The 20,796-nt window shown below is 43.1% G+C and overlaps 1 pseudogene; it reads left to right on the forward strand.

Moving 5' to 3' along the window:
* Positions 1 to 1,758: 1,758 nt before the first annotated feature.
* LOC145030038 (uncharacterized) overlaps positions 1,759 to 20,796 on the forward strand; it is a 43,027-nt pseudogene continuing 23,989 nt past the window's right edge.

Raw genomic sequence — 20,796 nt, forward strand, 5'->3', positions numbered from 1 at the left:
TCTATGTGTCTGGTAGGGAGGTGAGTGTGGACGAGATCTCGTATCTCATCACTAGTTGAGTATGGATGGGGTTCCATATCTCATCATTAGCAGAGTAGGGGTGGGTCCCATGATAGGCAAGGCCTTAGGACTGGAATATATAGTACCGTATATGATTCTTTATGTGCTAGCATGATTATATGATATTGTTTGTATGTGTATAGTGGGCGGGGCCCAGTGACAGGTGAAGCCGGGGAGAGACAGATTTGTATACCGAGTGGGGTTTGATGCCAGGTGGGGCCTGATGCCGAACATTGTTTGATGTCGGGCGGAGACCGATGAAGGGCGGGGGCCCAGTATATGTGATTATGTGTATGGTATGTAGTAGTATGGGGGACTCGTTAAGCTTCATGCTTACGATTTACAATTTTGGTTTCAGGTACTTCTAGTTGCAAAGAGAAGAGCTCGGGATGACTACATTACACACACCATGATGATTAGCCTGGGATATTACTCTAATGTTTTGATATGATACTTTAATTTGATGTTTGGAATACTATGACTTATGTTTTTGATGAAATGATTTTAATAACAATGTTTTATTTAATGGTTTATAAAAATGACTTTAAAAATGAAATTTTTGGTCATGATCTTTGGGGTGTTTCAAGTTTGTATAAGATCCTTTGTCTGAGGAATTCGGGCATACTCTCAGGTATGTCTGAACTCAAACTGAGGACTTGGTATAAATTTTTTAAAACGAAAGCCCTTTTTATAAAAAGGATTTTGAAAAGAGAAAAGGGTGTTATGCATGCAATTAGCCGAGCTCAAGTAAGTTCTCCCAAATTACCCATACATGTTTGTTATGCTATGATATGATTATGAGAACTGCATGCTAAATTAGGGCTAAGGATCTAGGAAGGATGCCTTTTATGCCTACTATATGAGTATGAGAACTGCATGCTAGATTAGGGCTAAGGATCTAGGAAGGATGGCTTGTATGCCTACTGTATGAGCTTATGAACAACATGCTAGTACTGATTAGTCAGTGATTTGATGGCCTGATTAGGATATGCTTGGTTTTGTTTACTCAATGCTTGAATGTTGCTTGCTTTGTGATTTTAGGAGTTCTAGTATCTTTAACTAACTAGTAAACGAATATGTTGAGTTAAATATTACGAGGACTAAATAATTTCAGAAGGTTATGTTTAGCTCTATTTCGCAACTCTTGTTTGAGTCTAACCGTTGTAGGGTATGACCTCTTATTCGAAGAATTATCTGATCTTAGTGATATGTAATGGTATTCGCGAGCTAGTTAGGGGGAGATAGCAGGGACTTCTTATGCAGCTGATGGCGGAGAATTGGTCGGAGATTATCCTAGGGAAAGCCTAGGATTAGCCTAGCATGAAGATTAGTAGTAGTAGAAGGGACTTGGTGGAGTTAAGGCAATCCTTGAGAAAAGCACGGATAAATGTGGAAGGTAGTATGGGCCCAGGGAACTTGTAATGTGTGTGATCCCTCTGAGTTATGCTGAGTATTCTGATGTTTGTTATGGTGTATTTTCAGTATGGTGACGCTACGCACTAGACCACGTGCAGCTCGGGAACCGGTGAGGGATGAGGCTCGGGCTCTGGAGTGGGTCAGCTCGATGATCAGATGAGGGAGTTCACTTCATCTGAGATCACGCGCAATATATTGGACCAGACTCCTATGATCTTTGGTACGGTCAAGGAGGGCATTATGGAGATTATTGACGAGAGGTTGACTGCATTCCACACCGAGATGGCGGCCATGATGGGGGCGTACATGATGACATTCAGAGAGTTCCGAGCTAGTGGAGCTCCAGACTATCATAGGTCTCGGGACCCCATTGCTAGCAGAAGGTGGTTGACAGATGTCGCTAACGCTTTTCATACTAGTCGGTGTCCCGAGGAGGACAAGGTCCGACTCGCCTCCTATATTCTGAAGGATAGACCACGTGATTGTTGGGAGGAGGTTGGACATGCTATTGGAGATGATGTCGCTATTGATGCGATGATTTGGAGTCACTTCTCGGCCAGGTTTAGGGCTAAGTTTGCACTAGTGATTGAAGTGAAAGACTTAGCACCGGAGTTCCAGGACCTCCAGCAGACTACGGAGACGGTAGCTGAGATTACCGCTAAGTTTAGGGAGAGGGCCCTTCTTGTCCCGCAGTATGTGGAGGACGAGGAGATGAAGAAGGCCCGATATCACGAGATGTTAAGGAGCAACATTAGACAGTTTGTGAGTCGATTGAGCTGCAAGATGCTGGAGGATATGATCGCTCGATCCAGGGAGAGGGAGATTGACTTGGAGGCGGAAAGGAACAGAAAGCACGACGGGGTTCGGATATCCGCGTGATCGGGAAAGAGGCCCAAGGTATCGGATTCTAGATTGAGGGGTCATCAGGATTGTAGCCGTTGTGGCAAGTACGACAGGACACACGAGGGTGCGTGTAGGAGTGGCAGTGGTGGTCATTTTGGCTTCTTCAAGTGCAGCCGAATTGGTCATTATAGTAGGGATTTCACTGCTACCACCACTTAGGGATCAGACTTGATCTACTTTCATTGGATTCAGCGGTGCCACAAGAAGAATCAATGTCCAAGTTTAGCTGCAGCAGGATAGGTGATGGCACCTGCCCCTACGACATTGAGGATCACCGACGGGTGTCACGGCCGGGCAGAGGCACCTACGGTGATGAGCAGGGCTTTCCAGCTGACTATAGAGGAGGCACGAGCAACTTCCGATGTTGCAGGTATGTACCTTTTTCTTTCTTATCATTTTTTATTTATGATTTTATTGCTATTGTCTTGCATCGGTATAATTAAGTGTACCTTGGAGTTATATTTTCTGCATATGTTCGGGTTATATGCCATATGCATACCATGAATCTTAGAATAGTAGTGTGGGGTCGTCTCCTTATATAGTGGGTTCCCAAGATGCGGTAGTTGTAGCAAGTGTGATTGGAGCTCGGGAGGTGTTCCATTAGTCTTCAAGAGTTGTACTTCTTTAGTGTTGGTTAGTTTTGGAACACTAACAGTGGTAAGGGTTGGTTTCTAGCAGATTGATCATTGGATGGTAAGAAAGATTGGGAATCCTTCCAGTCTTGTGTGCTGTAAGATGTTAGTTGAATCAAATTAGGGGAGAATCGTTCAGGTATCCAGGAACAGAAGTAGATGCGAAACTAGGATGAGTTCGCATTCCCTCTAAGGAGGAAGACGGCCCAAGTGGCTGTTTAGGTCGAGAAGTGTTTGAGTTGGGAGTTTGGGAAACTTCCCAAACATTGGGTTTGTGTATTCTTAGTATTTGATAGATAGTGTTTGGGAATTAGGTTTGGAATTCCCATCAGGACACGAGTTCAGTCTGGATATTATCCCACATGTGTGCTCGACTTTACATGTGTTTGGATTGGTATTCAGAGGTAAAACCATGGTCAGCAGTTGAGTTAGCGTGGGAAGTGTTATAAGACTGCGGGATGGCCGTAATATACACCAGCAACCAGATAGTAGGGAAGAGTAACGTGTGACTGCAAGGCAGCCGTAACATCCTCTAACTAGCCAGATAGTGTGGGATGTGTTGTTATACTATGCAATGAGCCATAGCATTCATATATTCATGCAGATAAGTTAGGATAGGATGGGTCAGTTTGTAAGATCCTAGAAAGGCCACAATAGGATTAGAATCAAGAAAGGATAGGTTGTTGGGATTCGAGGTGGAGTTGGGCCTATGTAGCCCTAGATAGGTGTGACCTGTGGGCAAGGACGCTACGTGATATGGTTCGGATGGGACCCGTGGGTGAGGCTTGTGTGTTTATAGCAATGCAGGTGGGACCTGGCAGTGACCGTTGGGTCAAGGTATGGGGTCGGGGATCCCAGGATTTATAGATCCAAGATTAGCAATGTGGATAGGGCATTTTCGGTAGCCGAAGTTTTCTTCGGAAGTCACGGGGAGCCACTAAGAGGGTGTTTATTAGCTCAGCAACTGGGTGGGAATCCGGTATTCCAGATATTTGACAGATAAGTTAGGACCTAGGAGGTCTAGGTTCCTTCGAAAACTAGATAAGAGGTAGCAGGATGTTCAGGCATAGGGGTGTAAACGAGTCGAGCCGAGCCCGAGCCTGACCAAGCACGAGCTCAACTCGTTTAATTTTGAGGAAGCTCGAGCTTGATTCGAGCCTTGAAATGAAGCTCGAGCTCGGCTCGTGAACAAGTTAGTGGGCTCGCGAGCCTAAACGAGCCTCTCTCTCTCTCTATATATATATATATATATGTGTGTGTGTGTATGTGTGTGTGTGTGTGTGTGTGTGTGTGTATATATAGGCTCGCGAGCCCACTAATTGAAGCTCGGATCGAGCTCGTTTAATAAACAAGCCTCATGTTAAGGCTTGAGCTCGGATCGGGCTCGTTTAATTCGATCTCGACTCGAGATTTTAACGAGTCGATCCCGAGTAGCTCACGAGTAGCTCGGCTCACTTACACCTTATTCGGGCATAACTAGTAATGTGAGGATTCTTGTGTGTGGAGTAGCTTGCGGAACGAAAGTGATAAGACACTTACAGTTGGATTAAATAATCTCAAAGTAATTGATTTGACCCTGTTATGCAGGTCTCGTCTTAGTCCTTGGGGTGTACCATTGGGTACGCTTAGCGTACTAAAGGGGAGGTTGATTGCGGAGTCGAGCCTCATACACCCAACGTATGAGGGGTTTAATGAAACCCTAATTATAGGGTGTTGTACCCTATATAAGTTCCTTAAGTCCCTAGGGTTGGCCTCTTTATCAGCTTTCATTTTCATAAAACCCTAATATTGAACCCTAATAACCTCTTTGATTGTTCTTTAGCCTTGGTCTTGATTTTTGGTGGTTTGTGCACCTTGAAGTGTTAGAGGAAGAAGTTGGAAGACTCACTCATTGGAGTGAAGCCTAGAGATCCAGATTTAGCTCCATCTTTTGGTGACTTTTGAGGTTTAAAGTTCATACCCTGTCTACTCCTTGCTTAAATATCTTCATGTTATGGTTTTATGCTTCTTTGTCCCTTTTTGGTTGCTCTTGATGGGTTAAGACCGATTTAGTAGCTAAATCTTGTAGATCTGAATGTTTAGAGATTTCCTCAATCTTAAAGTTGAAAACTTTATGGTTTTTATGGTTTCATGCATACATTAAGTCATTTATTAAGCTCTTTCAAGATCTAGGGTCCCATTAAGCCATGCATGCACGTAAAATTTGCAACTTTATGTGATAAACCATCTTAAGGAAGTTATATATGAGTTTGGGTTGAGGTCTTAATTGGTTAGGAGCTGGAAATGGAAAGTTGGCCAAACAGGGGAGTATGTTGGGCGTATAAGCTCGTAAACGCCACGTACAAGCCTTAAAAAAAGTATACTTAGCATACGGGCTGAGTACGCCCCACGGAATCAGCAGTGGGTTGCGGAAGTTGGGCTTTTCGGGAGGGGATTTCAATGGATTTCGTCACCAAGCTACCCAAGACGTCGGACGGACTGGATACCATATGGGTAATCATCGATCGACTGACGAAATCTGCCCATTTCCTGCCAATCAAAGAATCTTACAAGATGGAGAGACTGACACGGTTGTACCTACGAGAAATCGTGAGACTCCATGGAGTGCCAAAATCCATTATCTCGGATAGGGACAGTAGGTTTACGTCCCGATTTTGGCAATCACTTCATAAGGCGATGGGAACAACCCTTGATATGAGCACCGCTTATCATCCTCAAACGGATGGTCAAAGTGAGCGAACTATCCAAACACTCGAGGATATGCTCCGTGCATGCGTGATAGACTTCGGAAAGTCTTGGGATACTCACCTACCATTAATCGAGTTCTCATACAACAATAGTTACCATTCGAGCATCAAGGTGGCTCCTTTCGAAGCACTCTACGGACGTAAATGTAAATCACCGTTATGTTGGGCTGAAGTAGGTGACACCCAGCTAGCAAAAATGCATGCGTCGAACGAAACATTAACGGGACCTGAGATCATTCGCGAAACCACGGAAAAGATCGTTCAAATCAGGGCTCGACTGCAAGCATCGCGTGATCGACAAAAGAGCTATGCTGACAAACGACGAAAACCCTTAGAATTTCAGGTCGGTGATCGAGTACTGTTGAAAGTCTCGCCCTGGAAAGGGGTTATACGTTTCGGAAAAAGGGGAAAACTGAATCCGCGATACATTGGACCTTTTGAAATCATCGCTCGAATTGGTTCGGTAGCATACAGACTGCAACTACCCGCAGAGCTAAATGGTGTACACCCCGTGTTTCACGTGTCTAACCTGAAGAAGTGTCTCTCAGATGAAACACTCGTCACCCCTCTTGACGAAATCGAAATCAATGAGAAACTTCTGTTCGTCGAAGAACCAATCGAAATCATGGACAGGGAGGTAAAGCGTACTAAGCAGAGTCGCATCCCGATCGTGAAGGTACGGTGGAACGCAAAGCGTGGGCCAGAATTCACTTGGGAACGCGAAGACCAAATGAAGCAAAAGTACCCTCACCTATTCTAGTTTTCTCAAATCTAGCTTTCAAACAGAATTTCGGGACGAAATTCCCTCTAACGGGGGGATGATGTCACAACTGGAAATTTTGTGTCATGAAATCCATACATTCAACCTAATGTGAATCAAAAACTTCAATCAAATACAATATGCAAGTACTACAAATAGTCATCAAACAATTGGAGACCCTAGAAGTTTTGGTTAAGTCCATTTTGGACTAAGACTTCCTTATTGGATCCAAATGGACCAATAAACTTCCAATTGGACTATCATGGGCTTAGAACCCTAATTGGGCTCTAATTGGACCCACACTTATTTATTTCAACAATTTTGGGCCATATTGGGCCTAGAAACGAAATGAATTGAAAGCTTTGAGCCATGAACACCCTAAACTAGTTAATCAAAAATAGAAAAATCATACTACATTCTTTTAAGCATAAAATACACTCTAACTAACTCTAATTTTGGGATTAAGGGAAAAAGCCCAAATTTTTCTTTTCCCTTTCAAAAATCTCGGCCCAAGACCCAAATCCAAGAAGGTGAGGAAGAGTTGACTATTTGCTTGCCACCTCACTATTACCCATAGGACCTCCATGCATTATTTCCTATTCTTCCATGCAAATCACTTCAAGATCACATCTCTTCTTCTCTCCTCTCTCATTCTCGGCCACAAGCACACACACACACCACAACTCTCTCACAAATCCTCTCTAAATCACTCAAGAACATCTCTCCCTCTCCACTCAAAAATCTCGAGTTCTAGGAAGCCTTCAAGAGGAAATCTCCACAAAATTCTTCATCTAAGGTAAGATTATGCATAGATCTATGATTTAAATCCTTTTGTTATCAAAATCCTTTCCTAAACTATGCAAAAATCGTGATCTTGCACCCTAGAACCATCTCAAACTCGAGATCTACCAAGGAAAGGTGCTAAGGCCAAAAATCATCAAGTTTTCTTCCATCTTTTCTCCCAAAAACCGAAACAACACCCAAGGTGAGTTTCATATCCCCTTATTTTCGATTTTTATGAGTTTTTATGGGGGAGAATACAAGAAAATGTGAAGATCCATCATTATGTGTATGTTGTGGTTGATTTCTATGCTTATATGTATGTTTTGTATGATTTTATTGATAGATCTAGGGTGATATGCTAAAAACCGAGACATACATCTTATCATAGCACAAAATAGACTATCACATGCAAAGTATACTAAGAAAATTGCTAAATAGCTTAACAACACTTAACTTGGGCTAAAAACTCATTTTTTTGACATAAAATGTTGAAAATGCAAAGTTGAAGGGCCTAACATGAAACATTTCGAAATCTGATGGGTGTGATGAATCAAAACAGTTTGCATAATGTATTTTTCTGAAAATATACCATTTAGAGGGTTAAAAACATAAATTCCAAGCTTATTGGGCTAAACATGACATTTTCGGCCCAATAGGGCCCAATATGCGAAATTTTCTAAATTGGAGGACCAAAACTGCATTTTTCTGTAAAACAGTGGGCTATAAGTGTTCCATATGCTTTTCAAAGGTTTTAAAAGGGACCAAAATTGTAAATTTTTTCCAAATTGGGTCAAAAATGTAAAAGTTGCGAAAAATAGGGGCTATAACCGAGAAAACTGAAGTTTCAAGGGCTTAAACTGTTTTCTATGATAAGTTTGCTGGAAAAATACTTATGTCAATAATTTTTGGTATAAAAATGTCAAGAAAATTGATTTAAGGACCAAACCGGAAAATTTTTAAATAAAGGGGTAAAAAGAGTAAATCCTTCAATCAAGGAGGGGCTGAAAACAGAAAATCTTCAAGGCTAGTTAATACATGCAATTTGACCAATTGATGGTAACACGCTTGTCGACGAAATACAATATACTACAATACCAAAAGTCGTTGTCAAACGAATTGGTTCGGTCTCGAACCAATAAAAATCCAAAATCACTAACACAACGAAGTTACGACATTTCGATTCATAACCATAACGATTACGATTACATGCGAGTGTGCACAGACGTCTACGCACCATCTTTGGGCCCCAAAAGTGTAAAATCTTGTCCGTTGAGCCTAGCTAGCCCAACGACCTGATCTTAAGGCCCGAAGGTCTCTCTCTCTTACGAAGTGTTGGGTTTTACCGACCCTACATGACGTAACAGGACTTTCAATGGCAATATGCTGCTGGTCCCCAAGGGTCCTTCAGTGCTGCTAGTAAAGTCTGTAACTCACGATTGCGAGTTGGGCTTCGGGCCCTTCGCAATTGCATTTGGTCTCGGACGACGCGGGGAAACCCCGAAGGTTTCGTACCTTTTTCCTTCCCTCCGGTCGTGGGACTTAACAAGTCCGGTAGGATCGAGTCGCGTGAAGATTTACGAGTGACGCCTATAAGGATCGCTTATAAGGTTGTTGACTTGCCGTTTTCACGAACGCTTGTCCCAACACTTCACCACCCTCTGTACCCTCGATGCCTCCGGAATACAACGATACAACGATGGGAAAACGTCGGGTTTTCCTGGGATTTGAATAACGATTACCAATTGCCGATCGAACTTCACAACCCTTACGCTTACATCTATAGAATTCAAACAAGCATACTCATGGATCATCACTTATTATTTTTACACCATTCAATTTCTAGAAAATATCGGATTTTCTAAAGGTTTTTAAACAACACATCGGATTTCAAACTCTACTTATGAACTCACCAACATTTCGTATGTTGACGTTTTTCAAAATACTTGTATTCTCAGGTAACAGATAAAGTGAAGATGATTTGTACTCGCTGACGTTTTGCTATGATTTAAGTAGTACCAAACAGTTATTTCTTTGAATGTAATTTTTGGAACAATGTAATGTATGTAAACGTTACCAGTTGTATCAATTCCAAATGTTGGTGATGTATAATGTTATGTTTCATATATATGCATTGTAATGGTATTCAATGAGTCACGATAGCCCCCGGACGTTTCCGCCGTCTGGTTCGGGGGTGTGACAGGTTGGTATCAGAGCATTGTTTATAGTGAACTAGCATATCTCGCTGCACACGGATATGCAACTATAAACCAAAAAGAGGGACTAACATAACTCTGAACAAAACAAGTAAATAAAATACGCTTGCTTGTATTAGGAATAAGAACATAACGCCGAATCGAACACAATAATGCTGGTATCTCGGTTAAATTGGGACTGTTCTTAGTGATACCAAGGAGTGAATGTAGCCTGATCAACTACATTCTCTCCAAGGTAAATCTAATACACGTCCCGATGAGATCGGGATAGCTAGGGAACCTAAAACTATACCCCTACCACCAAGAAAAGGATGTCGGTTTAGCTTGTGCCGTAGCATTAGAATCATAGGAAAGTGATAGCTTATTCGCATACTTTCTCTCAGTCGTCATGGAGGGAGAGCATCAGGGCATTCAGTTCTTCCAAGCCCCTGAGGCACACGGGGTACTCGAAGGCGAACCAGGAGGGAATCAAGAGGGGGCTTACGACATTGAACCAGATGAGTACATGGACACCGACTACGAGTTCGAGGAGACCGACGATGACATGAAGGAGGATCAGGCCCCAGACACGGGTCACATCGCATCTCCTGGTAGCGAAGCGCGACGGAATCCCCGCGTCCCACCAGTGGATCCCTCGCGGGAGAACCACTCCCTAGAAGCCGTGATTGCCGACTTACGACAACAACTGTTCGTCATGGAAGCGCGAGCCGTACGAGCAGAGCTTGAGAGGGATGAGGTTATTGTAGACATGACAGAGATGGCGCAGCTACTAGCTCAGCACTTCGGCATATGATTTCACCATTATAGTAGGACGCAGCTCATCGAGGCTAGGGATAGACTCATCATAGTAGATCATTAGGAACTATGTTATGTACTCCGGCTCTATGTTTAAGTGACTACACTACTCATGGAGCCGTTATGCTGTCGGATTAGCATTACTTATGTATGCTCTTACGAGCAAATTTTCATGTATCAAATGCGGATAATATTAGTAAATTTCTATGTGTTTTATTTCAATGTTGCAACTTGTCATGTGTTGGAACGTTATGATTGTATGCCTGATAGTAGAAACGTTTAGGTTCGCATCATACACCTAGATAGTAGGGCCGCAACCTCACAGAAACCACGAGCACTCAACATCTTTTCGTTTCCTGACAGAAAGATGCCTCGCCCAACTACTCGCGGAAACCCAGGACCAACCCCACCTGAAGTTGACTCAGCCGCCTTCCAGGCAGCTGTGTCTGCAGCAGTCACTGCAGCAATTGCGCAAATTCAACAAGGGAACAATGGAGGAGTCAATGGGCAAGGAGCCGGAAGTTCAAACAATGGAACGAACCAAGGATCCACCAAGACGTGTACCTATAAGGACTTCACAAACGCCAAACCACGAACTTTTAATGGCACCGGAGGAGTGATTACTCTGAAGCGCTGGATCGAGAAGGTGGAATCGATATTCGAGATATGCGACTGCCCTGAGCACATGAAGGTGAAGTTCGCAGCTTGCACTTTTGCGGATCAGGCGCTCACCTGGTGGAATGGACATGTAGAATCCATGACGCTCCCTGTAGCCAACTCTATCCCCTGGACAGAAATGAAAGAAATGTTGATGGCAGAGTACTGCCCACGAGGCGAAATACAGAAGATGGAACAAGAGCTATGGAACCTCACTGTACAAAACGCGAATATCGATGCCTACATATCGAGATTTAGCGAACTATCTCTGTTGTGCCCGGGTATGATCACCTCGGAAGGAAAGAAGATCGAGCGATTCATCTGGGGACTCACATCACCAATTCAAGGGAATGTGATAGCTGCAAACCCAGAAACATTTGACAGCGCAAAGAGATTGGCGAAGAGGTTGTACGACCATAATAACAAAAAGGGAGAGAAACCAGTGGAGGCTGAGAAGAAGAAGGAAGGAGATGACAAGAGGGGAAGGAACAACAAGAGGAAGGGGCGTCAGGGCCCCGACACCTTCAAGAAACAACAGACAGTGGCGGTAAATGCTGTTACTACATCAGCTCCAGCCGCACCACATGCTCCAACCTCAGCCACTTCAAATACTTCCAAACCTTATTCCGGTAATCTTCCTAAATGCAACAAGTGTGGTTTCCATCATTATGGAGAATGCAAGGATTTTCAGTGCACCAACTGCAACCGAAGGGGTCACACTGCAAAGTACTGCAAAGCTTACCCTCCCCACAACCAAAATCAGGGAATCAACAACAACAACCCTCGCAACAACAACAACGCCCCTGTCAGCGGCATCAGCGCAGGGCCTAGCTACACCTGCTACGGATGCGGGAAGACTGGACACGTCCGCCGAAACTGTCCCAACAACAACAATTCAAGAAATGGAGGAACAGGAAGGATGATGACCGTGGGTCAGGGGGAAGCTATTCAGGATCCCTCTGTTGTTACCGGTACGTTTCTCTTAAACCACGCTTATGCATGCATCTTATTTGACTCCGGAGCGGAGCGAAGCTTCGTAAGCAATAAGTTTAAACACTTACTAAAACAACCTCCCCAAAAGCTAAATGAAGCCTATACTGTGGAAATGGCCAATGGAAAAACCGAATCCACTGGGGAAATCTACATCGGATGTACCCTAACTCTTAATCAACACATCTTCCGAATAGACCTAATGCCGGTATCAATTAGGAGTTTCGACGTGATCATCGGTATGGACTGGTTAAGCCCCCACCATGCCGACATTATGTGCCACGAGAAGGCCGTCCGTCTTCGTCTTCCAAATCACGAAACCCTAGTGGTCTACGGAGACAAATCTAGCATGAACCTTCGCCTCGTTTCGTGTGTCAAGGCACAAAAATACCTACGAAGGAACAATCTGGCGTTCCTGGCTCATGTGGTGGACAAGACCAAGGAGGAAATTAGCGTTCGAGACATTCCAGTAGCATGTGAATTTCCGGATGTATTTCCTGAAGATCTTCCGGGAGTGCCCCCAGAAAGACAGGTCGAATTTCGAATTGACCTTATCCCAGGAGCTCTCGCTAAGTCACCCTATCGGTTGGCTCCTGCCGAAATGCAGGAATTATCCAGCCAACTCAGCGAACTTCTGGATAAGGGATTTATTCGACCTAGTTATTCGCCATGGGGAGCTCCGGTGCTCTTTGTCAAAAAGAAAGACGGATCTTTTAGAATGTGTATCGATTACAGAGAGTTAAACAAACTCACAATCAAAAACCTCTACCCACTCCCACGAATCGATGACCTATTTGACCAGCTTCAAGGGGCTAGTTATTTTTCTAAAATAGATTTACGGTCCGGGTATCACCAACTCAAAGTCCGGGAAGAGGATATTCCAAAAACCGCTTTCCAAACTCGTTACGGACATTATGAATTTGTCGTAATGCCCTTCGGTCTAACGAATGCCCCCGCCGCATTTATGGATCTAATGAATCGAGTCTGCCGACCGTTTCTCGACAACTTTGTCATTGTTTTTATTGATGACATCCTCGTCTATTCTAGAACAAGGAAGAGCATGGCCAACATCTCCGACAAGTCTTAGAAACTCTACGATCAGAAAAGCTATACGCCAAACTCTCCAAGTGTGAGTTCTGGTTGCGGAGCGTGAACTTCCTAGGCCATGTAGTCAGCCGAGATGGAATCCACGTGGATCCCTCTAAGGTCAAAGTGGTAGAAGGTTGGGCAATCCCGACAACGCCCACGGAAATTCGTCAATTCTTGGGATTAGCAGGCTACTATAGGAGATTCATTCAAAACTTCTCTAAGATCGCCAAGCCACTTACCTCGCTTACGCAAAAGGGCGTACCATTTAAATGGACAGACAAACAAGAAATCGCATTTCGAACCTTCAAGCAAGCTCTCTGTAGCGCACCAGTACTATCCCTACCTGAGGGAATGGAAGATTTTGTAGTCTACTGCGACGCGTCAAATCAGGGTTTAGGTTGCGTTCTCATGCAACATGGGAGAGTTATAGCCTATGCATCCCGCCAGCTAAAGACGCATGAAGTGAACTACACAACCCATGATCTAGAGTTGGGAGCTGTAGTCTTTGCCCTAAAAATTTGGAGGCATTACCTTTACGGTACAAAGTGCACCATCTTCACAGATCACAAGAGTCTCCAACACATCCTAAACCAAAAGGAGTTAAACATGAGGCAACGAAGATGGGTTGAGTTGCTAAACGACTATGAGTGCGAGATTAAGTACCACCCAGGCAAGGCCAACGTAGTAGCTAATGCGTTAAGCCGGAAGGAGTACTCTAGCCGTCGTACGAAAACGCTCTCAATCACCATTCAATCTCACCTAGCCACTCAAATCGCGTCGGTCCAGTCGGAGGCCATGAGAATGGAAAATAGAGCTAGCGAAGCATTACGCGGGATGGAAAAGAACCTAGAAACAAGGGAGAATGGGGTATACTACTTCATGAACCATATTTGGGTCCCTAAACTGGGAGGGTTTAGAGATGTTGTCATGAAGGAAGCCCACAAGACGCGATACTCCATTCACCCCGGTTCTGATAAGATGTATTTGGATATTAAACAACACTATTGGTGGCCTAACATGAAGGCGGAAATCGCGACCTACGTTAGCAAGTGCCTTACATGCGCCAAAGTAAAGGTGGAATACCAGAAACCATCAGGATTGTTGCAGCAACCGGAAATTCCCAAGTGGAAATGGGAGGGGATTTCAATGGATTTCGTCACCAAGCTACCCAAGACGTCGGACGGACTGGATACCATATGGGTAATCATCGATCGACTGACGAAATCTGCCCATTTCCTGCCAATCAAAGAATCTTACAAGATGGAGAGACTGACACGGTTGTACCTACGAGAAATCGTGAGACTCCATGGAGTGCCAAAATCCATTATCTCGGATAGGGACAGTAGGTTTACGTCCCGATTTTGGCAATCACTTCATAAGGCGATGGGAACAACCCTTGATATGAGCACCGCTTATCATCCTCAAACGGATGGTCAAAGTGAGCGAACTATCCAAACACTCGAGGATATGCTCCGTGCATGCGTGATAGACTTCGGAAAGTCTTGGGATACTCACCTACCATTAATCGAGTTCTCATACAACAATAGTTACCATTCGAGCATCAAGGTGGCTCCTTTCGAAGCACTCTACGGACGTAAATGTAAATCACCGTTATGTTGGGCTGAAGTAGGTGACACCCAGCTAGCAAAAATGCATGCGTCGAACGAAACATTAACGGGACCTGAGATCATTCGCGAAACCACGGAAAAGATCGTTCAAATCAGGGCTCGACTGCAAGCATCGCGTGATCGACAAAAGAGCTATGCTGACAAACGACGAAAACCCTTAGAATTTCAGGTCGGTGATCGAGTACTGTTGAAAGTCTCGCCCTGGAAAGGGGTTATACGTTTCGGAAAAAGGGGAAAACTGAATCCGCGATACATTGGACCTTTTGAAATCATCGCTCGAATTGGTTCGGTAGCATACAGACTGCAACTACCCGCAGAGCTAAATGGTGTACACCCCGTGTTTCACGTGTCTAACCTGAAGAAGTGTCTCTCAGATGAAACACTCGTCACCCCTCTTGACGAAATCGAAATCAATGAGAAACTTCTGTTCGTCGAAGAACCAATCGAAATCATGGACAGGGAGGTAAAGCGTACTAAGCAGAGTCGCATCCCGATCGTGAAGGTACGGTGGAACGCAAAGCGTGGGCCAGAATTCACTTGGGAACGCGAAGACCAAATGAAGCAAAAGTACCCTCACCTATTCTAGTTTTCTCAAATCTAGCTTTCAAACAGAATTTCGGGACGAAATTCCCTCTAACGGGGGGATGATGTCACAACTGGAAATTTTGTGTCATGAAATCCATACATTCAACCTAATGTGAATCAAAAACTTCAATCAAATACAATATGCAAGTACTACAAATAGTCATCAAACAATTGGAGACCCTAGAAGTTTTGGTTAAGTCCATTTTGGACTAAGACTTCCTTATTGGATCCAAATGGACCAATAAACTTCCAATTGGACTATCATGGGCTTAGAACCCTAATTGGGCTCTAATTGGACCCACACTTATTTATTTCAACAATTTTGGGCCATATTGGGCCTAGAAACGAAATGAATTGAAAGCTTTGAGCCATGAACACCCTAAACTAGTTCATCAAAAATAGAAAAATCATACTACATTCTTTTAAGCATAAAATACACTCTAACTAACTCTAATTTTGGGCTTAAGGGAAAAAGCCCAAAATTTTCTTTTCCCTTTCAAAAATCTCGGCCCAAGACCCAAATCCAAGAAGGTGAGGAAGAGTTGACTATTTGCTTGCCACCTCACTATTACCCATAGGACCTCCATGCATTATTTCCCATTCTTCCATGCAAATCACTTCAAGATCACATCTCTTCTTCTCTCCTCTCTCATTCTCGGCCACAAGCACACACACACACCACAATTCTCTCACAAATCCTCTCTAAATCACTCAAGAACATCTCTCCCTCTCCACTCAAAAATCTCGAGTTCTAGGAAGCCTTCAAGAGGAAATCTCCACAAAATTCTTCATCTAAGGTAAGATTATGCATAGATCTATGATTTAAATCCTTTTGTTATCAAAATCCTTTCCTAAACTATGCAAAAATCGTGATCTTGCACCCTAGAACCATCTCAAACTCGAGATCTACCAAGGAAAGGTGCTAAGGCCAAAAATCATCAAGTTTTCTTCCATCTTTTCTCCCAAAAACCGAAACAACACCCAAGGTGAGTTTCATATCCCCTTATTTTCTATTTTTATGAGTTTTTATGGGGGAGAATACAAGAAAATGTGAAGATCCATCATTATGTGTATGTTGTGGTTGATTTCTATGCTTATATGTATGTTTTGTATGATTTTATTGATAGATCTAGGGTGATATGCTAAAAACCAAGACATACATCTTATCATAGCACAAAATAGACTATCACATGCAAAGTATACTAAGAAAATTGCTAAATATCTTAACAACACTTAACTTGGGCTAAAAACTCATTTTTTTGACATAAAATGTTGAAAATGCAAAGTTGAAGGGCCTAACATGAAACATTTCGAAATCTGATGGGTGTGATGAGTCAAAACAGTTTGCATAATGTATTTTTCTGAAAATATACCATTTAGAGGGTTAAAAACATAAATTCCAAGCTTATTGGGCTAAACATGACATTTTCGGCCCAATAGGGCCCAATATGCGAAATTTTCTAAATTGGAGGACCAAAACTGCATTTTTCTGTAAAACAGTGGGCTATAAGTGTTCCATATGCTTTTCAAAGGTTTAAAATGCTTTCCAAATTTAAAAGGGACCAAAATTGTAAATTTTTTCCAAATTGGGTCAAAAATGTAAAAGTTGCGAAAAATAGGGGCTATAACCGAGAAAACTGAAGTTTCAAGGGCTTAAACTGTTTTCTATGATAAGTTTGCTGGAAAAATACTTATGTCAATAATTTTTGGTATAAAAATGTCAAGAAAATTGATTTAAGGACCAAACCGGAAAATTTTTAAATAAAGGGGTAAAAAGAGTAAATCCTTCAATCAATGAGGGGCTGAAAACAGAAAATCTTCAAGGCTAGTTAATACATGCAATTTGACCAATTGATGGTAACACGCTTGTCGACGAAATACAATATACTACAATACCAAAAGTCGTTGTCAAACGAATTGGTTCGGTCTCGAACCAATAAAAATCCAAAATCACTAACACAACGAAGTTACGACATTTCGATTCATAACCATAACGATTACGATTACATGCGAGTGTGCACAGACGTCTACGCACCATCTTTGGGCCCCAAAAGTGTAAAATCTTGTCCGTTGAGCCTAGCTAGCCCAACGACCTGATCTTAAGGCCCGAAGGTCTCTCTCTCTTACGAAGTGTTGGGTTTTACCGACCCTACATGACGTAACAGGACTTTCAATGGCAATATGCTGCTGGTCCCCAAGGGTCCTTCAGTGCTGCTAGTAAAGTCTGTAACTCACGATTGCGAGTTGGGCTTCGGGCCCTTCGCAATTGCATTTGGTCTCGGACGACGCGGGGAAACCCCGAAGGTTTCGTACCTTTTTCCTTCCCTCCGGTCGTGGGACTTAACAAGTCCGGTAGGATCGAGTCGCGTGAAGATTTACGAGTGACGCCTATAAGGATCGCTTGTAAGGTTGTTGACTTGCCGTTTTCACGAACGCTTGTCCCAACACTTCACCACCCTCTGTACCCTCGATGCCTCCGGAATACAACGATACAACGATGGGAAAACGTCGGGTTTTCCTGGGATTTCAATAACGATTACCAATTGCCGATCGAACTTCACAACCCTTACGCTTACATCTATAGAATTCAAACAAGCATACTCATGGATCATCACTTATTATTTTTACACCATTCAATTTCTAGAAAATATCGGATTTTCTAAAGGTTTTTAAACAACACATCGGATTTCAAACTCTACTTATGAACTCACCAACATTTCGTATGTTGACGTTTTTCAAAATACTTGTATTCTCAGGTAACAGATAAAGTGAAGATGATTTGTACTCGCTGACGTTTTGCTATGATTTAAGTAGTACCAAACAGTTATTTCTTTGAATGTAATTTTTGGAACAATGTAATGTATGTAAACGTTACCAGTTGTATCAATTCCAAATGTTGGTGATGTATAATGTTATGTTTCATATATATGCATTGTAATGGTATTCAATGAGTCACGATAGCCCCCGGACGTTTCCGCCGTCTGGTTCGGGGGTGTGACAGGTTGGTATCAGAGCATTGTTTATAGTGAACTAGCATATCTCGCCGCACACGGATATGCAACTATAAACCAAAAAGAGGGACTAACATAACTCTGAACAAAACAAGTAAATAAAATACGCTTGCTTGTATTAGGAATAAGAACATAACGCCGAATCGAACACAATAATGCTGGTATCTCGGTTAAATTGGGACTGTTCTTAGTGATACCAAGGAGTGAATGTAGCCTGATCAACTACATTCTCTCCAAGGTAAAGCTAATACACGTCCCGATGAGATCGGGATAGCTAGGGAACCTAAAACTATACCCCTACCACCAAGAAAAGGATGTCGGTTTAGCTTGTGCCGTAGCATTAGAATCATAGGAAAGTGATAGCTTATTCGCATACTTTCTCTCAGTCGTCATGGAGGGAGAGCATCAGGGCATTCAGTTCTTCCAAGCCCCTGAGGCACACGGGGTACTCGAAGGCGAACCAGGAGGGAATCAAGAGGGGGCTTACGACATTGAACCAGATGAGTACATGGACACCGACTACGAGTTCGAGGAGACCGACGATGACATGAAGGAGGATCAGGCCCCAGACACGGGTCACATCGCATCTCCTGGTAGCGAAGCGCGACGGAATCCCCGCGTCCCACCAGTGGATCCCTCGCGGGAGAACCACTCCCCAGAAGCCGTGATTGCCAACTTACGACAACAACTGTTCGTCATGGAAGCGTGAGCCGTACGAGCAGAGCTTGAGAGGGATGAGGTTATTGTAGACATGACAGAGATGGCGCAGCTGCTAGCTCAGCACTTCGGCATATGATTTCACCATTATAGTAGGACGCAGCTCATCGAGGCTAGGGATAGACTCATCATAGTAGATCATTAGGAACTATGTTATGTACTCCGGCTCTATGTTTAAGTGACTACACTACTCATGGAGCCGTTATGCTGTCGGATTAGCATTACTTATGTATGCTCTTACGAGCAAATTTTCATGTATCAAATGCGGATAATATTAGTAAATTTCTATGTGTTTTATTTCAATGTTGCAACTTGTCATGTGTTGGAACGTTATGATTGTATGCCTGATAGTAGAAACGTTTAGGTTCGCATCATACACCTAGATAGTAGGGCCGCAACCTCACAGAAACCACGAGCACTCAACATCTTTCCGTTTCCTGACAGAAAGATGCCTCGCCCAACTACTCGCGGAAACCCAGGACCAACCCCACCTGAAGTTGACTCAGCCGCCTTCCAGGCAGCTGTGTCTGCGGCAGTCACTGCAGCAATTGCGCAAATTCAACAAGGGAACAATGGAGGAGTCAATGGGCAAGGAGCCGGAAGTTCAAACAATGGAACGAACCAAGGATCCACCAAGACGTGTACCTATAAGGACTTCACAAACGACAAACCACGAACTTTTAATGGCACCGGAGGAGTGATTACTCTGAAGCGCTGGATCGAGAAGGTGGAATCGATATTCGAGATATGCGACTGCCCTGAGCACATGAAGGTGAAGTTCGCAGCTTGCAACGTCTCGTCTTTCAAACCAAATTTTTAATTTTTAAAAGGTAATACTTCATTCAAACATTTGTTCATTTATTCCTAAGGAAAACCATTGTCTAATAATCAAAAGTCAACTATTATAATCAGAGTATAAAATAGAACATGCAGAATTCTTAAAACATTATGTCGGTGCGCATGTAAAGTCAAATCTTGCCTTTTCTCCCGATCTAATCAAGTAATTGAAAAATAATTAATCACCAACTATAAACCAAATCTTAGTGAGTTCCCCAAGATACCACATACATAATATACATACAATGGTTTTTATGGTTTCATGCATACATTAAGTCATTTATTAAGCTCTTTCAAGATCTAGGGTCCCATTAAGCCATGCATGCACGTAAAATTTGCAACTTTATGTGATAAACCATCTTAAGGAAGTTATATATGAGTTTGGGTTGAGGTCTTAATTGGTTAGGAGCTGGAAATGGAAAGTTGGACAAACAGGGGAGTATGTTGGGCGTATAAGCTCGTAAACGCCACGTACAAGCCTTAAAAAAAGTATACTTAGCGTACAGGCTGAGTACGCCCCACGGAATCAGCAGTGGGTTGCGGAAGTTGGGCTTTTCGGTGTTGGGATTTATTTTGGGCTCTAGGGGTCCAGGTCTTTATTTTGGGCCATCAGAATATTGTTTTGGGGCTAAGTATATTTATGGACCTCGGTTGAAGGCCCATGAAAGGGTTTGGGCCCAATTTGGAAATTTGGGTCATAGTGGGCCTGATGTGATTATTTTAGAATATTGGGCCTTTAGACAATTTGGATTGCGCCTGGGCCTTGGGTTGAATATACGGAAGGGTAAAAAGGTATTTTACCCTAGTTTGGACTCTTAGGGTGAGCTAGGATCCAATTATCAATTGGATGATGTTTTGTGATTATAGCGTGGGGATTTTTAGCATGCTAGTAGCCGGAGACTTATCAATGAGATTCAATAGTTCAAGGTGAGTGTCCTCACCATGCTTAGCGGGTCAAAGGCACCAATGTTGG

This window comes from Lactuca saligna, chromosome 2 (assembly GCF_052625555.1).
Source record: "Lactuca saligna cultivar CGN05327 chromosome 2, ASM5262555v1, whole genome shotgun sequence".
Taxonomy (NCBI): domain Eukaryota; kingdom Viridiplantae; phylum Streptophyta; class Magnoliopsida; order Asterales; family Asteraceae; genus Lactuca; species Lactuca saligna.